The following is a 19,212-nucleotide window of genomic DNA, read 5'->3' on the forward strand; positions in this document are numbered from 1 at the left end:
CGCTCGAAACATGATCAACCAATGAGAAGAAGGAGTGATTACTAACGACCAATAGAAACTCAGTATGTAAATTCCTCGCGGCGGAAGCCGGGCGAGGGCGGGACTTAGAAGGCCTGTTGAGTATCGCTAAGGGGTGGGGCGACGCCCGGCAACGTCCATTTCCGCGTGTTTTCTTTGGTGACTTGGAGGTCCTAGTTGTCACTCAGTAGAGCTAGGAGTGTAATGTTTCCTTCTGTGAAATGGGGAGAATGCAGTCAGGGAAAGGTAAGGAAACCAGATTTAAGCTACTAAAGGTAGCAAATGGATAATTATTGGTCAGCAGTTTAATCTGTGTAACAGTGTTTGGCTTCTCTTCACATTACGAGGGTTCTGGTGCCACTTGCTGAGAAAGTTCGTGGGTCGCATACTGTCTCCACGACTTTGACCCGAGGTCTTTTGGGAAGTCAGCATTCGGTGTCAGAGAGCCTGGTCTCTGCATTGCAGCTGGCTGCTGGCACTTACCCTGCCAGGAGCTCAGGTCCTTGGCCTCCTGCCACAGAGGGGACCTGGGTGGAATTACCAGCTCCTGACTTCGGCTTTGACTGCACCCCTGCTGTTGCTGCTGGCCTTTAAGAAGTGAATCAGTAGATGAGAGATTTCTCAAAATAATCAAGAAAACTGTTGAGGAGCTTGAGAGAGATCACACTGGAAAACAAATGTTAGGAGGGGTGTTTATTAGCCTAGGTTGGAAACAACAGCTCCCTATTTACCCCAGGAGTCACTGTGCTCGCTGCCTGGCTGAAGTCAGGAATTTTTAAGCGCTCAAAAACCTAGAGGGATTAACTGAACTAGCTGCATTCCAACTGCCCTAATGGGGCCCCTCGCATTCCAACAGGCTCAACTGCCCACTTGCCCAGTGACTCCTCACAGCAGCTAGAGTGCAGGAAGGGCAGCGCTTGCAGAGCCGCAGGAGCCCAGAGTTTCCACGCAGCCAAAGAATTTAGTTATTTCAGCAAACCTGCCTGCTGCTGTGGAGTGCTATTACCCGGCTGCACCCTGTCACACTACATAATCTTATTTCCTTTAATTCCTACCAAGGCATATTCTGCTATGAATCTTATTTTTCATTTGAGGAAAATGAGATTTGTGGTGTTTATGTATGTACAAGCTTACGTATTAAGTGACAGCTAGTTTAGCTCTGATTTCACATTTAAAACGCTATGTTGTACCCAATAAATCTTATGATAGACTTATGACAAAATTCTAACATTTAGAAATAAGAAATAAGAAAATTTCACTCATCAGAAGTCTGATCATATTGGTTGATACAGGGATGTCTAATGCAATAGGCTTCTATGCCATTCTGGAGACAAATGCGTTTTATTTAAAACCATTCATTTTGGGCCTGGTGCAATGGCTCAACTGGCTAATCCTCCATCTGTATGCACTGGGAGCCCCTATGGGTGCTGACTCATGTCCTGGGTGCTGCACTTTCCATCCAGCTCCCTGTTTGTGGCCTGGCAAAGCTATTGAGGACGGCCCAAAGCCTTGGGACCTTGCACCTGTGTGGGAGACCTGGAAAAAGCACCTGGCCCCTGGCTCCTGGCTCCTGGAATCACATCGGCCTAGCCAAGGTTGTTGCAGCCAGTTGGGAGAGTGAACCAGTGATGGAAGAGCTTTCTCTTTCTTTCTTTTTTCTGTTATTCTGTCCAATAAAAATGAGTAAATCTTAAAAACAGAAAAAAGTTTTATTTATTTGGAAGAACTATAGAGAGACACATGGAGATCTGCCATCAACTGGTTCATGCCCCAGATGGTTGCAATGGCCAGGACTGGGTCAGGCCAAAGCCTGGAGCTTCATCTAGGTCTCCAAATGGGATAAGGAGGTGACCAAACACGTGAGTGATTTTTCATTGCTCTTCCCAGGCCACTAATTCAGAGAGTTGGATTAGAAGTAGAGCAGCAGGACTTGAACCAATGCTCCTTAGGATTCTGTTGTTGCAGGCAGTGGTTCCAGTATATGCATTCACATATCTTATATGCTTTTGACAGTATCATGGTCAAGTAATCTTTCTTGAATCACAGTTATGAATAGTTTTAAAAGTTAATTTCAGTTTTAAGGAATTTCACTGAGGGCCCAGTGCAGTGCCCTAGCTGCTAAAACATCCTTGCCTTGAACACACCAGAATCCTTTATGGGCACTGGTTCTAATCCTGGCAGCCCCGTTTCCCATCCAGTTCCTTGCCTGTGGCCTGGAAAAGCAGTTGAGGATGGCCCAGAGCCTTGGGCTCCTGCACCAGGACAGGAGACCCGGAGGAGCTCCTGGCTCCTGGCTTTGGATTGGCTCAGCACTGGCCATTGTCGTCACTCGGGGAGTGAACCGTCAAATGGAAGATCTTCCTTTCTGTCTCCGCTTCTATCTCTATATATCTGACTTTGCAATAAAAACAAATAAGTCTTTAAGAAAAAAGGAATTTCACTGTACTAAGGTAATGATAAATGGTATTGTTAGCAAAGTCTTTGGGCCTTCCTCTACTGTTTTGCCAGGCCCCAAGCAGGGAGCTGGATGGGAAGAGGAGCATCTGGGACATAAAATGGTGCCCATATAGGATTTTGGTACTTGATGGGGGAGGGATTAGCTAATTGAGCCATCGCATGGGGCCCAAAATTATAGATTATTTTTGTCACATAAATTGCTACCACTTACATTGTAGTAATTACCACTTCTTAAAATAACATCTAAATGCAAAGTGTTGAAAAGAATTAGTGTAAGATTCATGCATGATGTCTAGCTTTATATATAGATTTAGCTAATTGCTTAATACTGGAAAATGCACCTCAGCTTCCATCTGTGATTATTGGGAATATTGTGCTAATTTTTAGTACCTTCCCAACTGTGCATTGGAACATGCCGCAAGAAGATAGAAGTTGGCTCCAGTGATAACATCTGATTATAAAAATCTGTTGTAGTCATCTTGAGAAGACTTTGACGAGGTAGTCAAAAAATCCTGCTGCTGAAATCCTTCAGTACTTCGAAGCAATGCCTTTTTGCTATGTTGGCAGAAGCACGGTCGACAAGCTGGCATGTCACTTGGATGCCCATCATCTCTTGATAACTTTGGGCAAGAGATGTATACTGTTTCCCTGTTCCAGTGCCCTGATAATGGACCTTAAAAAAACAATGGGAGATGGCCCAAAACTTTGGGCCTCTGCATTCACGCAGGAGATCTCAATGGAGTTCTAGGTTCCTGGCTTTGGTGCAGTCCTGGCTTTGGTGCAGTCCTGGCTGTTGTGGCCATTTGGGGAGTGAACCAGTGGATAGAAGATCTGTCTTTCTCTCTTTGTCTCTCCTTCTCTCTCTCTAACTCTGCCTTTGAAATAAATAAATAAATGTCAGCAAAATAAAACACAGCAGATATGGTGAAGGAAAGTCTTAAAGTGCTTCTGTTTACTGGAAAGGTGAATGTGCAGTAAAAATATTAAACAAGAGTGTGCATTGTTAACTGAACATGCAGCTTTCGCATAAGTTTTCCAGATTAGGAGTCAGGATGCTTGTCCGTGATACCTGTGACAGGTCTGAATGAATGCTGAAGGAGAAGGGCCAGGCAGGGATGAATGGGCAGGCTGAAAGGACTAACAGAAAAACAAAGGCTGGCCTCACCTGGATGGGTGGCCCAGATTGCGGGGCGTAAGTCTGGCAAAAGGTTTAGAGAAGGTGTTCCAAAGGGTTGAGTGTGGTCAGAGCTGGAGACCAGAGCTGCAGCTCTAGGTTAGCGAAGGGGTGTGTTCGGAAGGGAGAGATTTTCTTTATGAAAGCTGGGAATGTGTTCAAGAGAGAGGGGGAGCTGCCTGCAATATTAAGTGAGACTGTCCTTAGATGTTACCTCTTGCTCTTTCTCTCCCCAATTGAGGGCACCTCAGGCCCAGGCCCTCTTGTCCTTTTAGCTGATCTCTGAGTGAACTCTTCCTATCTAGAAAATCATGCATATTATTATTATTATTAAAAATTTATTTACTTTTATTGGAAAGTCAGATTTATGGAGTGAAGGAGAGACAGACAGAAAAGTCTTCCATCTGATGGTTCATTTCTTTTTTTTTTTAAAGATTTATTTTTATTACTTTTTTCATTGGAAAGGCGGAGATACAGAGAGGAGAGACAGAGAGGAAGATCTTCCGTCCGATGATTCACTCCCCAAGTGAGCGCAACGGGCCGATACTATGCCGATCCGAAGCCAGGAGCCTCTTCCGGGTCTCCCACGCGGGTGCAGGGTCCCAAAGCTTTGGGCTGTCCTCGACTGCTTTCCCGGGCCACAGGCAGGGAGCTGGATGGGAAGCGGGGCTGCCGGGATTAGAACCGGCGCCCATATGGGATCCCGGGCGTGCAAGGCGAGGACCTTTAACCACTTGCGCCACCGTGCCGGGCCCTGATGGTTCATTTCTTAAGTGGCCGCAATGGCTGGAGCTGAGCTGATCTGAAACCAGGAGCCAGGAGCTCCTTCCTGGTCTCCCATGCAGGTGTAGGGTCCTAAGACTTTGGTCCATCCTCAACTTCTTTCCCAAGTCACAAGCAGGGAACTGGAAGGAAAGCAGAGCAGCTGGGATACGAATTGGCACCCATATGGGATCCTGGCACATGCATGGTGAGTACTTTAGCCACTAGATCATCGTAATGTGTTCAACCATGCATATTATTTTCCCCAAACCCTTTAACAAGCAGGATTCAGGCTAGAGCCCTAGTGTTTCTTGGAGGGCCAGGGATTGGGGAGAAAAGAGACAGGGGAGGCTGGCTTAAGGATCAGGCTAGATTGCCTTGTCAGAGGATTTGTGCATTCTACTTAGTCTCCATTCTTCTGTAGCCACAACTCTTCTGAGTAAGAGGCAACAACATAGCATAGCACGTCTTCCTCTTATGACTGGTGGGGGAGCATAGACTTGGGGCAGGCAGAGTTAGTTGGAAAGACTAGGAGTCAGGATTGTGTTCCGTTTACATGTCTCTACATTGTCAAACTATGCACGAGTCTGATTTCTCTAAGAACTGCTGAGCTTGGACAGAGTTCCCAGATATTGTTTGAGGTCCCCTATGGGTGTCAGGACTGAAAGTCTTAACCTTTTTCCTTGGAGGACAATGGGAAGTACCTGGATTCTTCAGCCCTCCACTGTCCTGCCCCTGCAGACTGCTGGACACTGTAAAAGTGACTTCCTGGAAGGAGACAGGCTCAACGCCTCTCTGGCAGCAGACTCTCTAATTCTGACTGTGGGACCCTCAGCTCAGGGCCAAGTGGAAGAAGACATGTGCAGGGGAGCTAGGCTGCAGGTGTGTGTGTGTGTGTGTGTGTGTGTGTGTGTGTGTGTGTGTGTGTGTTTTCCCTGAAGGGTGGAGGGGGCTGTAGTAATCTTTCTGTAGTCTTGGGGGTAAGAATGAGAAGACAGGAATGGACAAGGGGCTGAATGAAGAAGTTACCAGCAAGGCGGAGTGAGTGTGAGTGGAAGAGGTGGCTGTGATTTTTTAGTTTGTAGCATGGAACATCTTTCTCCTGGTGGAAGACTTTATATCACTGACAGTTTCAAGGACACAAATTCTTCTTGGCCATTTCTGACTTATTAGCTATCTGATTTTGGACAACTCAAGCTTTCTAAAGTGGGATTGTGATAATATTTGCTTTAGCTCACAAGGTTGTAAGGAGACTAAGATGGGAAAACTTCGCAATCTCTAAATCACTTCACAAATGTAAATGATGATTATTGGAGAGAATTAGGTTGGGATCAAAGATGCTTTGGGATTAGAAGGAATCTCTTATATCAGGTCTAGAAGAATGTGGGAGGTGGCCCTTTCTTTGAGTGACAGCCACTTTCATCTCAATCTGTTTAACAAGTCTAGATAAAAGAAAACTGTGCACATGTTGAGTCAGGGTGAGGAACCTCAGTATCAAAATCCCAACCATTTATTCATGGCTCATTGCTACTAAGAAGCTGTGTGAGCTTGCAGGCCAAGCGACCTATGTGACCTTTAGCGACCTATGTGACTATTAGCACTGATGGGCTCCAATTTTCATGAATCAAGGCCCAAGTCTGGTTATCTCACAGGTGGCTCCAAGTAATTAAGTGGGTGGTTACCTAATTGCTGGACCAGAGAAGAGCCACGCATGGACTATCTAGCTAAGATACATATGGAATGTGTGGTATTTCCCCCTCACTTTGCAGGTTATTGTGAATTGCCCCTTTTCTTTCTTTTTCTTTTTTTTTTTAAAAAGATTTATTTATTTATTTATTTATTATTTTTTTATTGGAAAGGCAGGTATACAGAGATGTGGAGACACAGAGAGGAAGATCTTCTGTCCGATGATTCACTTCCCAAGTGACTGCAATGGCTGGAGCTGTGCTGATCCAAAGCCAAGAAATAGGAGCCTCCTCTGGGTCTCCCACATAGGTTCAGGGTCCCAAGGCTTTGGGCAGTCCTCTACTGCTTTCCCAGGCCACAAGCAGGGAGCTGAATGGGAAGCGGGGCTGCCAGGATCCCTGGCGCATTCAAGGTGAGGATTTTAGCCACTAGGCTATCATGTGGGGCTCATGAATTGCCACTTTTCAAGCTATTGTGGACTGCCCCTATAAAATCCCTGTGAATATCCTGTTGGGGCTGCACTCCAGAAAGGGGTACTGGTCCTGGTTGCCTGCTCTCAACCAAGAACCCAAGCTCAGACATGCCAAGCTTGAGTAAGCCACCCTTGTGCATTTGCATCGACTTCAGACTCCTGGTGATTTCTGGGGAGTCTCAAAATCTGGGCACAACAAGGGCAGAGGGATGGAGGTCAAAGAAGGAGCCCCCAAAAAAGGGAAGAGGGGCAGGCCAAGTAGAAGAGAGCATGCTGAGTGAGCTTCGGGGAAGATGGGGGAAAAAGGGGATATAGAAAAAGTGGAGAGAATTTACAAACTTTTCTTATATCTTTTAATATTTAATAATTTATTTGAAAGGTAGAATAACAGAAAGGGAGAAAGAGAGAAGGGACGGGAAGGGGGAAGGGAAGGAAGGAGAGGAGAGGAGAAAAGAAGAAAGATATATTTCATCTGCTAGTTCATTCCCAAGATGATGCGCAAATAGCCAGGGCTTGGCCAGACTGAAGCTAAGAAACTCCATCTAGTCTTCATGTGAGTGAAGACTATCTGCCCTGGGGGTGGGGTGTGGGAGTAGGATGGGGTGGGAACAGACTTTCTGTCTGGAGGGAAAGTGGCTAATTCCCGTTCCATGGCTTCCACAGAAAGCATGATTCTGGTGTGGACATTTCTGCTGCTTTGGCTGCTAGGTCAGACTGGTTTTAACCTAGATATACAGTTCAGGATTCCTGGTGGCTGCAGCCAGTACTGCAGAGTGATGAGCAGGACAGGAGACTGGCCTTCTAGGACAGGAGATGTGATCAGAACTCCTTGTCTTGGTTCTGCCTAGCAAGACTGAGACTATATAGGCTGCACCCTCTCCTATCCCTCTTTTCTTGAACCTTGAGAAGGAAAACATAGAAATAAACTCCTAGGAAACAAATGTGTTTCTCAGAGGTGAATATTTAGTCTAGCAGTTAAGAAATCCATGTCCTACAGTGTAATTCTTGGGTTCAGTTTCCAGCTCCAGCTCCCAACTTCAGCCTGTGCACACCCTGATTGGATTCCTGTTGTCCAAGTAGGAGACCTGTATTGGGTTCTGGGCTCCTGGCTCTAGTCCCAACCCATCCTGGAAGTTGTAGGCATTTGAGAACTGAATCAGCAAATGGGAGCTCTGTCTTTCTGCCTCTCAGATAAAGGAAAAAAAAATTTACAATGTGTATCTCAAATGGGTCAACTTCCAAAGCACAAGATTCTTACTCTTCCATAGCCAACTGGTCCCCAAGCCCATTAGCTGTTGCCTTGGGATATTCACATTTCTCCCACAGAAAGACAGATCTAATGAGCATCATCCACTTAGTGTCATGAGCCCCAGTCACCACACTGGCATGAAGATAGAGGAGGATGAGAAGGAGGATTGAGGGAGTACCTGCAGGGAAGCTCTTTGCTTTTGTGCTCCAAAAGCAAGGGCTCTCCTAGTCTCTGACTCTGTATTGCATCATTCTGTTAGTTTCAGGTTTCATCTTAGCAGGGCTTATGACTTCTACATGGTATGAATTTTCTAGCAGGGACATTCAGAATAGTCTGAGAAAGGGTAGCCTCAAGTAGTCCATGTGTCTGAATATTACACATGGATATATAGAGAGTTCAAGTGTATAGTAAAAATATAAAAGCTTAGTTGGCCAGTGCAATGGCCCAACTAGCTAATTCTTTCCTGCAAGTGCTAGCATCCCATGTGGGCACTGGTTTATGTCCTGGCTGCTCTACTTCCCATCCAGTTCCCTGCTTTTAGCCTGGGAAAGCAGATGGAATGACCCAAAGCCTTGGGACTCTGTTCTTTAAACTGCAACAGTATAATCACCAAGGGAAAGTGCTTATTTAAGATGGAAAAAGAACTAAATGGTAGGGCTTGGTGCTCTTTGTGAATTCAGGCATCCGTTGGGAGTCTTCTTGGGAATATACTTCTTGTGCACATAATCCCTTTGTTATACTTTATATAATACACAGTACAGTCATATGACCTGAGGAAGAATAACTCAATAGTGTTTCTTTGCGATGAGAACCAGTACCATCTTTGTATGTAGAACTTAATATTCTTACTTCAAAATTCTGGGTTTTTTTTTTTTGTTGTTGTTGTTGTTGTTGTTCTTTTTTTTCAGTCTTAAAGAGAGTGAAAGTGATCCTTGCTTGTATATATTAGATAAACTGAAATACAGTTAAGGACAAGTAGTTATGCTCCTAAGCCCATACAGAAATGTTAGGAGCAAATTACACCTTCTCATATTCGAGTGACTTCCATAGGGTAAGCACTTGACTAAAGTTGACTCATTTAACTCTCACAACAAGCCTACAAGATGTGTACCCTTTCCCTCATTTGAAAGCTGAGCAAGCTGAGTCCCAGATGGTTAGCAGATGGTAGTGGCAGAATCCTCTTCAAAAGCTGGAGTGTTTCCATGTGTTTTGGGCTGCTTCTTGGAGGAGTGGTGCACAATATGTTTAGGATAAATTTACCCTTATTTCTGTTCCATCATTTCTAAAACAGGAATCACCATTTAGGATAATCTACTTTTTCAATATTCTCAGGTTTGTTGGCTGAATAGTAGTGTTGTTTTCATGAGAAAATATGGATTCTATAGTGTGAGCAATGGAAAGGGTTTACCGTTCTGCTGGTTCTCACCTTTTACAAGCCCAAGGACCCGTGTCAGTATCCCTGCCTATGAAACATGTTTTAGGCCACACTGTAAACTTTTGGCCATTTTTATTGATTGATTGCATGTGAATTTACTTGTCACTCAAGACCTGATTTTTTTTTTTTGATTTTTAAAAACCTTAATAGTTCTAAAAATAAAGTTTAATGTATAAAAAATGCTAAACTGCCTCAAGACCTAATTTAAATGGTACTGTTATCTGGGTAAAAGTATGGTTGTTGCATATCCCCTAAAGCCCTTGTGTTACAGTTTGGTCTTGTATTAGTGATAAGAAGCTAGGAACTTAATCCAGTATTTATGTCTGAAAATTGAGCTTTTGAGAAATGATTAAATTGGCAAGGCTTTTAAGGCAGAATTAACTTAACAAGTTGGCATGTGATACGTTGCCTTGCCATGATGGTATCATGAATTATTAAACCGGTAGGGCTTCCCTGATCCTGGGCGCTCAACCTCCGAAAATGTGAGCCAAAATAAGCCTTTTTCTTCCATAAGCAGGTTGGTTCGGATATTTTGCTGTAGTAACCAAAAACAAACACAAATGGTATTATTGCTACAAAATAGTGAAACTTTGAATGTTCCATTAGTTCATCCCATTTGCCTGTGTTGTGAGCAAATCTGTGTGTTTCATTAGGATTTTGGAAATACTTGTGTTTATAGTATTCAGGCTGTAGCTTACAGCAACATACTTAGTGAGAGGACCTCTCTGCCATTTGAGTTTCTACCTTCCTTGCAGCTGCCTTTCTGCCCTGCCACTCTCTGGTAGTAAAGATCCAAACATGGTTATCTGCCTCTTAGGCAAGGATGTGGGAGGAAGATTCTTGTTGGAGCCCAAGATCTGTGAAAAGGTAGTGAGAGGTTATTGAATGTAAAACTATACACTCAGGGCCCAGCCGCGTGGCCTAGCGACTAAAGTCCTCGCCTTGAACGCACCAGCATCCCATGTGGGTGCCAGTTCTAATCCCGGCAGCTCTACCTCCCATCCAGCTCCCTGCCTATGGCCTGGGAAAGAAGTTGAGGACGGTCCAAAGCTTTGGGACCCTGCACCCACATGGGAGACCTGGAGGAATCCTGGCTTTGTATGGGCGCAGCACCAGCCTTTGCACTCATTTGGGGAATAAATCATCAGATGGAAGATCTTCCTTTCTGTTTTTCCTCCTCTCTGTATATCTGACTTTGCAGTAAAAATGAAAGAAATCTTCAAAAAAAAAAACCCCTACACATTCAAAAGCATCACTGAGTGTACAGCTGACCATTGAGATGGATCTGTATTACTGCTGAGTATCAAAATCAACAGGACATACACACACATTCTATCTCATACACATATGCACACATACACACAGGGTATTCTAGAAATTAATAGAAAATGCATATCATGAAAAATAGGTGTGGACTGTAAATTTTTTAACACTAAAATAAGCATCTTTTACCTCTGTCTTCCATGAACTTTTTGAAGTGCCTGTGTATGTGTGTGTGTGTGCGCGCGTGTGTGTACTTTATCATCAGCAATTAACTCATGTGATCAAGGAAGCTGACCCCCCCCCCCCCCCCCCAAATCTGCATTGAGAGTCACCATACAGGAGAACCAGGAAGTCACATTCCATTTTGAGTCCAAGTGCCATCTACTGGAGATTTGAAGAATTCATGCTTGGTTCAGCCTTGGCTTCTGTCAGGCCATCAAGTTGGAGGCAGCCCACACTCATATTATAACCGGCAGTCTGCGTGACTCAAAGTCATCAATAAAACATTTATGTCATTAAACAGCCCCTCACAAAAACACCCACAATAATGTTTAACCAAATATCAGGATAGCCTATGGCCCAGCCAAGTTAAGATGCAAAATTCACTGTCCCAAGATTTTCTTAAAAAAGATTTATTTTATTTAATTTTAAAAGGAAGAGTTGTAGCAAAAAAGAAAGGTCTTCCATTTGTTGGCTCATTCTATAAGTGGCCATAACAGCTGAGGCTGGGCCAGCATGAAACTAGGAGTCTGGAACTCCATCTGGGTTTCCCACATGGATATCAGGGGCTCAAGCATTTGAGTCATCTTTTACTGCTGTCTCAGGCATGTTAGAAGGGAGCTGGTCTGAAGGTGGAGCAGCTGAGGCTTAGTATGGGATGTCAGCATTGCAGGTAGTGGCTTACTCCACTGTGCCACAATGCCAGCCATGTCACAGAGTCTTACATGGTGATTGAGCCTCACTGCTTCGCTGTTTCCTAGGATGTTGTCTTTATTTTGTAGTTCCAGAAAATCAGCATGTCAGGGTGTGGAGGAGTGCCAGCCATGGGAAACTGATTTGTGTTGACCAAGCTCATGGGAGTCAGCATATGTTCTAAGAATAGGTAAGTGTTTCTGGGAATAAGTCTATACAGGTTCAAGGTGATGGGGAATCTGAATCATGGGGAAGAGATTTGGTCCTCTTGGGATCAGAGTAAAGGAAGGAAGAGAATGAGCGTTCAGGCATTCTCATCCAGGCTGAATTAAAAATTGATGACCCACCTTATACACAGTTAAGTTTGCATCTGTTACAGCCAGTACAGAAAGCTCACCAGATTCATTATCTTTTTTCTCCTCTTTATTTGTTTGAAATGTAGATTTATACACATAAACACACAGATCTTCCCTCTGCTGGCTCATTCTCCAAATGGCTGCCAAGACTGAAGCTATGCTGGTCCGAAGCCAGGCACCAGGAGTTTCTTCTCAGTCTTCCACATGGGTACAGGGGCCTAAGCACCTCAGCCATCTTCTGCTGCTTTCCCAGGATCACTAATAAGGAGTTGTTCTGAGTGGAACAGCTGGAATTCAAACTCGGTGGCACAGGCTGCAGCTTTACCCACTATACCACAGCACTGGTCCATTGGAATCTTTTTTGAAAAAAATTGGTAAAATATTTAGATTATTATTCTTTGGAATTCCTGTTTTACCCTCATGGGCTACTGTTCTTCCAAGGAACATATTTTGATGTGGCACTGATTGTTGCAGATCCTCACAATGTTGTGTGCAGGTAGTGAGGGCATGTAAGCTGATTTTGTAGGGTACGTCAAAGAGCATTTTGAGTGTTAATCTGTCGCATAGTGGAACTGCTACATCAAGCCTATTATTTCATGGATATTGTAGCTTATGATAAGGTTACTCTTGATTTAAAGAAAACATTGTGTAGATAATAATGCAGGTAGGACATAGATAAGTAGGGGAAATTCATGAAGATAAAAGAAACTGATGTTTGGGATATAGTGAGGTAAGCAATCATGTTCCCAGGGTTTCATACCTCTAATGCAGATTGCGTATTGGTTTTTGTTGTTGTCATTGGGTAAATCCCCTATTTCCTAATAAAAGGCACTATAATTTTCCTTGTAACTAAAATAGATGTTTACTTTTACATGCCTGGATGATCTCTAGCTTTTATGAGGAACATTCCTTTTCAAAAATAAAGTCTTGCCACCCTTGAAAAACATTTTCTAGGTGCACATTTGACCTATTGCTTGTCTCATAGTCTGCTTGCAGTGGCAAACTTGCTATTAGGGAAAATGTGTGTGTTTACGAAGCCATCAGTTGGGGTGGAGTTAGAGCTGTGTGATTTGCCAGCATGAACACTCAGATAAGGTACCTTAGCTCTTACTTTTCTGAAATAGGATTTTAAAAAACCTAAAACTTATTTGTTTGGAACAGTTACAGAGGGGCAGAGAGAGAGAGGGAGGGAAAGAAGAGGGAGGGAGAGAGAGAGAGAATGAATCTTATGATCAGGACTGGGCCAGCTGTAGCTGGTAGCCAGAAGCTTCTTCCAGGTCTCTCAGGTGGATAGCAGAAGCCCAAGGCCTCGGGCCGTATTCTGTTGCCTTTCCCAGGCCATTATCAGGGAGCTGGATTGGAAAGGAAGCAGTTAGGACACTAACTAGGGGTTCATTTAGGATGCTGGCATTGTGGGCAGTTGCCTTACCTGTAATGCCACATCAGCCCTGGGATTCTTATGGATCACATCCACCTTTCTTTTCTTTAATTCTAGTCCAACACAGCAAAGGGTCGTTCTATACAGGAAAACCAATCACTCTGATTATAGAGGAGAAATGCAGTTTCATTTTTGCTAAGCTCCTCTGGAGTTCCTGCTTCTGCTCTTGCATTGGTTTGTTTCTCTGGACTTAGATTTTGACTTGATTATTGCTTCTACTCCATGTCAACCAACACAATCTGAGAAAAGGAAAAAAAAAAAAGCAAAAAAGCAAGCAGAGAACTTTCTTTATCATCCATAAAGGAATGAAAACCTGGTGTCTTGTAAATGACTCCAACCTAGATTTCCAGAAAAGGGCACTGGTTCGTGTTTGTACTCTTTTCTACACAATTGTCGTGTTTGAGCCCAGTGCTTGTATTCCATTATGTAAAATAGGCACAGTCCAGGCATTTATGGACTGTGTACTCTGTTCCTGAAACTGTAGTCATGGGATATATTAAGACACATGAGACACAGTCTTGCTTCCCAAGTACTTTATAGAGAAGCAGAGATAAACATGTGATAGAAATAACAACCCTGGCAGGAGTGTGGATTGATAAGCATAAGGGATGGAGGAGGTTGCTTTACCTGATGGATCCAGGAAGGCTTCCAGGGGTAAGGTACATCTGAGCAGGACCATGAGGATGAGCAGGGATTTGCCAACACGTTAGGGAAGGGGTGAGAGACTGAGCAGAGAGACTGGCTTGGGACAGTGCACAAATGGAGAACGCATACTGCAGACAGGGGAGGGCTTGAGTGGTAAGAAATGCTAAATAGTTTTTCTGAATTTAGTGAGAAAAATTAGAATAAAATGAACTAGTCATGTTAAAAGTAAACTTTTTAGTTTTAAAAACTTAGCAATTAAAAAAATTTTGTCACAATACCTTCATTTATAAATAGTTATATAGATACACATATGTACTGTGTTTTTTCTTGAAAACAGAAAACATCTGTTTGTCACAGAGTGAGGGATTTATGACAGTGGTCATAACATAGGAAAAGAAGATCATATTACTGTATATGTGGAATGAAGCAAAACTTATCCACACAGTCTTTTTCTTTTTTTTTATTATATTTTTGACAATCTTTACATAGTTAATTAGGGTAGAAAGGTTCAAGGGCTATAGGAAAGTGGGTAACACTATTATTTCCATATTATTTCCTTCATGTTTAAAGGGGAATATTAAGGGAGAAGGCCCACCCAGTTTCCCACTCATCTCAAGTCCCGGATGTAGGGCATGCTCCGAGGTTCTTGCTCAAGAAGTTTTGATAGTTCACCAGTTATGAATCGCTGCCAATCTCGCCACTCCAAGCATGATGAGGTCGTTGAAGAATCCACTGATTGACACAGTCCCTCATAGAGTCTCCATTTGCCCAGTATTTGGCTGCCAACATATAGCTGAGATGGTTGATTGACTTTTTCCGTGTTCTGTCTTTTCTTGGTTAGGGTTCTGAGTCCAGCATTTCGATTGGGGAGATCTCCAAAGAAACTTTGTCTGAGGTGATCCCAGACCAGATTCTTGTGTGTTCTAGCAAGCACAGAGCCCATCACAGTCCATAGCCCCGATCAGCTGGTGGTTGCAATCCTCCTCCTCCAAAAAACATACCAAGGATGTCCATGGGGGAGCTGAATCCACCACAAGCTTTACCCTTCTTATTTGCCTGCTTTCCTCCTTTGTCATATAATTCCATCTTCTTTGCATCAGAAAAAACTTTGTAAGCTTGAGAAATCTGAACTTTTCTCCTTCATTTGGATTCTTATCAGAGTGGTACTTCAAGGCCAGTTTCCTGTAAGCCTCTTTCAATTCTTCCTGGGTGGCACTGGGTTCGACCTCCCCAAACATAATAAGTGGTTTCATTCACCATTTGCTACAGCTGGTGAGTGGGCTGAGGCCAGTGTGGCAGGAGCAGGAAGCAGTGCCAACTGTGCACAGCCCTGGCAGCTGTTGCTCCACCATTGCTCACGAAGCATTCGAGAAAGTTCTGCATGATTCCTTATCTTTGCTATTGTGAACTGAGCTGCTATAAACATGGGAATTTAGATATATCTTTCATATGCTGATTTCAATTCCTTTGCATGTGTTTATTATCCTAAAAATTAATCTAACCAATCCTTTTTTTTTTCATAGTAACATGGTGCAGGTTAACCTAATGGCAGGGAATGGTGGGAACTAATTAACCTCAACTTGAAAGATATTTGGTATATTGAGCTATTTTGGCCTTTGAGCTCAGCAGGTGACTGTGGGTCTGGGCTACTTGCATGTCTCTCTTGAGGATTGTTGACCAAAAAGATAGCTGCTTGATCATTTTCCTGAATTAAACAGGAAAATACAGATTTTCATATTCTCTGCACTGACAGTGATTTCTTTTTATCTTTTGACAGATTGGAAAGGATGGAACTGAGGAATATTTCAGTGGAGGAAAGTTTGCTTGCAAGTAAAGTGAAACCAACATAAATATAACATAAAGAAGGCATTTATTGAGATCTCCAACATCACTGGGAATTTATTAGTTAATTCTGCAGATTTCTATCATTGAAATTTTTGTGTAAATCTAGCCAAGAGTTTGGATTATGGACATACCAGTCTGGGTACATGTCCTAATGCTCACCTTCTGATATTTACTCGTATTTGCTTTGCCTTAGACTTCTAATCTGTAAGTTTGCAGTGATGTTATTGGGGAGATTTAATGAGGTGGCATTTTCAAAATGTTTAGCATAATACATTTAAGGAAGTAAAAGCTGCTCACAACCAGGAATATCTGCCCTCCTTAAGTGTACTGAAACCAGGCACCGCCAAGGGATGGATCCGAGGGTAAACATGGAATGGCATGAGCTAAGGCTGACACAGGCGTCAGGACCTCCCATGCCATTCCAAGCAGGGCAAGGCAGAGCAAGTGAAGGGGTTATGATAAGTAGCTAATCAGTGTCATGGCACAGAGGACAACCTTGGGGTGCCAAGGCCCTGGAATAGCAACTGAAGAACTTGGACATGATTTACAAGCCTGGGTCACGACCAGCAGGAAGAGCCAGATGCCAACTGGCAATGACTAAGCCAAGGCAGATTTAGTGTTCCAGGATGGAGCTGAGTAAAATCAGGGAGTGAAGGTAAAAAAGCAACCCTATGGATTACAGAGAAAGCTGAATATAGGGATGCAGGCCAGTCATTACGGGGCTGAAGAAGTGTGATTGACTTAAGAGATAAGTTGTTTTTACATCCTTTATGATATTTATAGGAAGTTAAAAATGAGTGGGTGAATATGGAAATCAAGAGAAGTCCTTTCTGTTAAAAATTCTTCTTGTTAAAAAATTATTAATCATTTTTATTTTAGTTGAAAGGAAGATAAAGATATAGAGATAGTCTTCCATCTGCTGCTTCAATACCAAAGTGCTTACAGCAGTCAGAGGTTGGTCAGGCTGAAGTCAGAAGCCTGTGATTCAATCTAGGTCTCAAGAGGGTGACAGGGACCCAAGCACCTGAACCACCATCTGCTACTTCTCCAAGATATACATTAGCAAGAAGCTGGATTAGAAGCAGAGGAGCTGGGACTTGACACTGCCACAATGGGGTGTGGGTATCCCAAGAGGTAGTCCAGCCATGGAGCCAATCACCCACCCTGAAGACTTGTTTTCAGTTTCCTTCCACCATTCAAAAATATTTCAGTGACCCGCATCCTTATGCTGACTTTGTAGCATCAAGCGTGTGAGAGTTAGCCTTTGCTTACTTTGCAATATGAGTCTTTTAATACAGAAATCTATATTCAACCTGGAGTGGCAGATTGGGTGGAAGGGATTTCAGACATGGGCCATTAAGATGGTGGAACTGGAAGATTGAACAAAAAGGGTCGGGGTCAGGGGCGACAGGGAGAAATTCTGAGTCCATGACATTTCAGGGAACCACAGTGGGGTCACACTCTACCACTGTGGCAAGCCCCGCAAGTCAGAATCAAGGACTTCTACGTCAGGGCATTGTTCCAGCTGCAGAGATTCATTTAAAGCATGATTATAAAACATGGTAAGTCTCCTTCTTGGTGGGTCCAGGACTCCTTGGGGTAGCACAGATGGTCCAGTGCTGATAAAGGTGACGAGTTCTCTATCTGATTAGGGACAAGAAGAAACAGAATTCTAGGAAGGACTTGTTAAATTCCTTTGACTGCCAGCATTCACTTCAAAGGTCGAGGAGTGAAGAGTCACTCCTACACCCTAACTCATGACTGGGAGTTGGACCGCTGCCATGAAGACCATGTATCTGATGTGCCTTTGGGGAAAGTAGGACGTGGATTCAGGCAGAGAGTAGACGAGAGCCCTGACTTCCTCACGTCATCATCTTCTTGCTGTGCCAGCTCCATACTCCTGCCAAACAAGACTCTACCAGAGTCCAGGGGCAACTCTGCTGTCAGTCAATTCTGATGTGTACCGTCATTTGAAAAACAAAGCACTCATGTCCTCAGCACCACCTTCTACCAATGAATCCGTTCTTCTATATTTGAATCTCAAAGCAGTCCTTTTCTCCCTCATCTTAGGTGTGCAAGCTATAGTAGGGCATTGTAGATCATCACCTAGAAGGGCTGCTCCAAGCAGGTGGAAGATAGTGTAAGAGGTCTGTCTGTCTCCAGGGAAAAGGCTGCTGCATGGTAAGTCTCATCAGAGATGTCTTGGGAATCTCTCTTGCCCGTTGTACATTGTGCAGTAGGGAATGGAAATTTATTGCATTACAGGAACATTTTAAATGCTATGCCACTTGAGTCTCAAAATATATCACTGTGGGTCCTAACTGCCTGTGAGCTATCTGCTTTCTGATTGGAGCCCTAGAGGATACAAATTGTCCTTATTCACATTTGTACCTTCAGTACCTAGAGGTATAAAACTTGGAATGTGCATGTTGAGTGAATAAGTATCATGACAAGCCCTTAAAAGATAAATGAAGACTTGTAAAAGCAGACAGGTCCTGCTAGAATGTGAGGGTGTGGCCATTATACATTTTTTGAAGTAATTCCATTTGATTACATAATAGCACTGGAAACATAATTTGACACAAATTTTAAAAATGGTTCCAGACTAGTTGTTTTGAGTGACTTTGTGTTTTTGAAATTTCATGGAGATACGTTTGGCAAGTGGACAAAATGGGGAGGTCTGTCCTGGCATTTAATGGGCATAGTTTTCATGCTGTGTTACAGACTGAGTAGATAACAAGCTAAGGTCACAAAACAGTTTAATTCCTTCCACCAAGCCTCACTTAGGTTGCCCTGAACTGAGTTACTCATTGTTCTTTGTTCTTCAGGGACTCTTCTGAAATATGAGACAGTAAAAATCATCTTTTAATATACTCATTTATTTATGGAATCACAGCAAAAAGGAATGTAAACTATTTCTCTTTTGTTAATTCCATGAGGAATATTGGGACATGTTGTAGGAAGTCCTTAGGAACATTTCCATGGTGATGAGAGGGTAAACCTGTGTTGAAGCTCTGTTTTGAACAGAATTGGAAAAATATGATCTGATCTTTAACCTTGGGTTTCATTTTTTTCTGCAGTTACTGGAGCCTTTATTTTTCAGTAAAAGCATTTTTCTAAGTGGAAATTTTTAAGTTAAAGTATAAGATAAAACTGAATGTAGAAGAATGGAATAATAGAGCTGGGGCAAGAACTAACACAGAGCTAACACAGACATTTAAAATGTTATTTGTGATGTATTTATTTTAGTGTGACTAAATAATCAACATATAAAATGTGTGATTTCATATTTTGATTACATTCAACAAAACTGAAAAAGTGAGCAAATAAGGAAGTGCTACTGATTAATAGTATGAGTGTGGACAGTGTAGAACACCTAATGTCTTGAAAACCTTTAGATAAATAGCCAGGCATATCTATACGTGAATAGCCTTGGTTTGAGCTCAAGAAATCAGATTTATCTAACGGGGGATGGGAGATTGTGGGGGAATCCCAGCCTA

General features: G+C 43.1%; 1 long non-coding RNA gene across 1 annotated transcript; it reads left to right on the forward strand.

The window, feature by feature from the left end:
* Nucleotides 1-229: 229 nt before the first annotated feature.
* LOC121148994 lies at nt 230-16,001 on the forward strand. The gene is made up of 3 exons (XR_005882608.1): nt 230-264; nt 11,518-11,618; nt 15,645-16,001. It is a non-coding gene; the product is annotated as an uncharacterized LOC121148994 (long non-coding RNA).
* The last annotated feature ends 3,211 nt before the right edge of the window (nt 16,002-19,212 follow it).

This window comes from Ochotona curzoniae, unplaced genomic scaffold (genome assembly GCF_017591425.1).
Source record: "Ochotona curzoniae isolate NIBS_2020 unplaced genomic scaffold, NIBS_Ocur_1.0 scaffold_4701, whole genome shotgun sequence".
Classification (NCBI taxonomy): Eukaryota; Metazoa; Chordata; class Mammalia; order Lagomorpha; family Ochotonidae; genus Ochotona; species Ochotona curzoniae.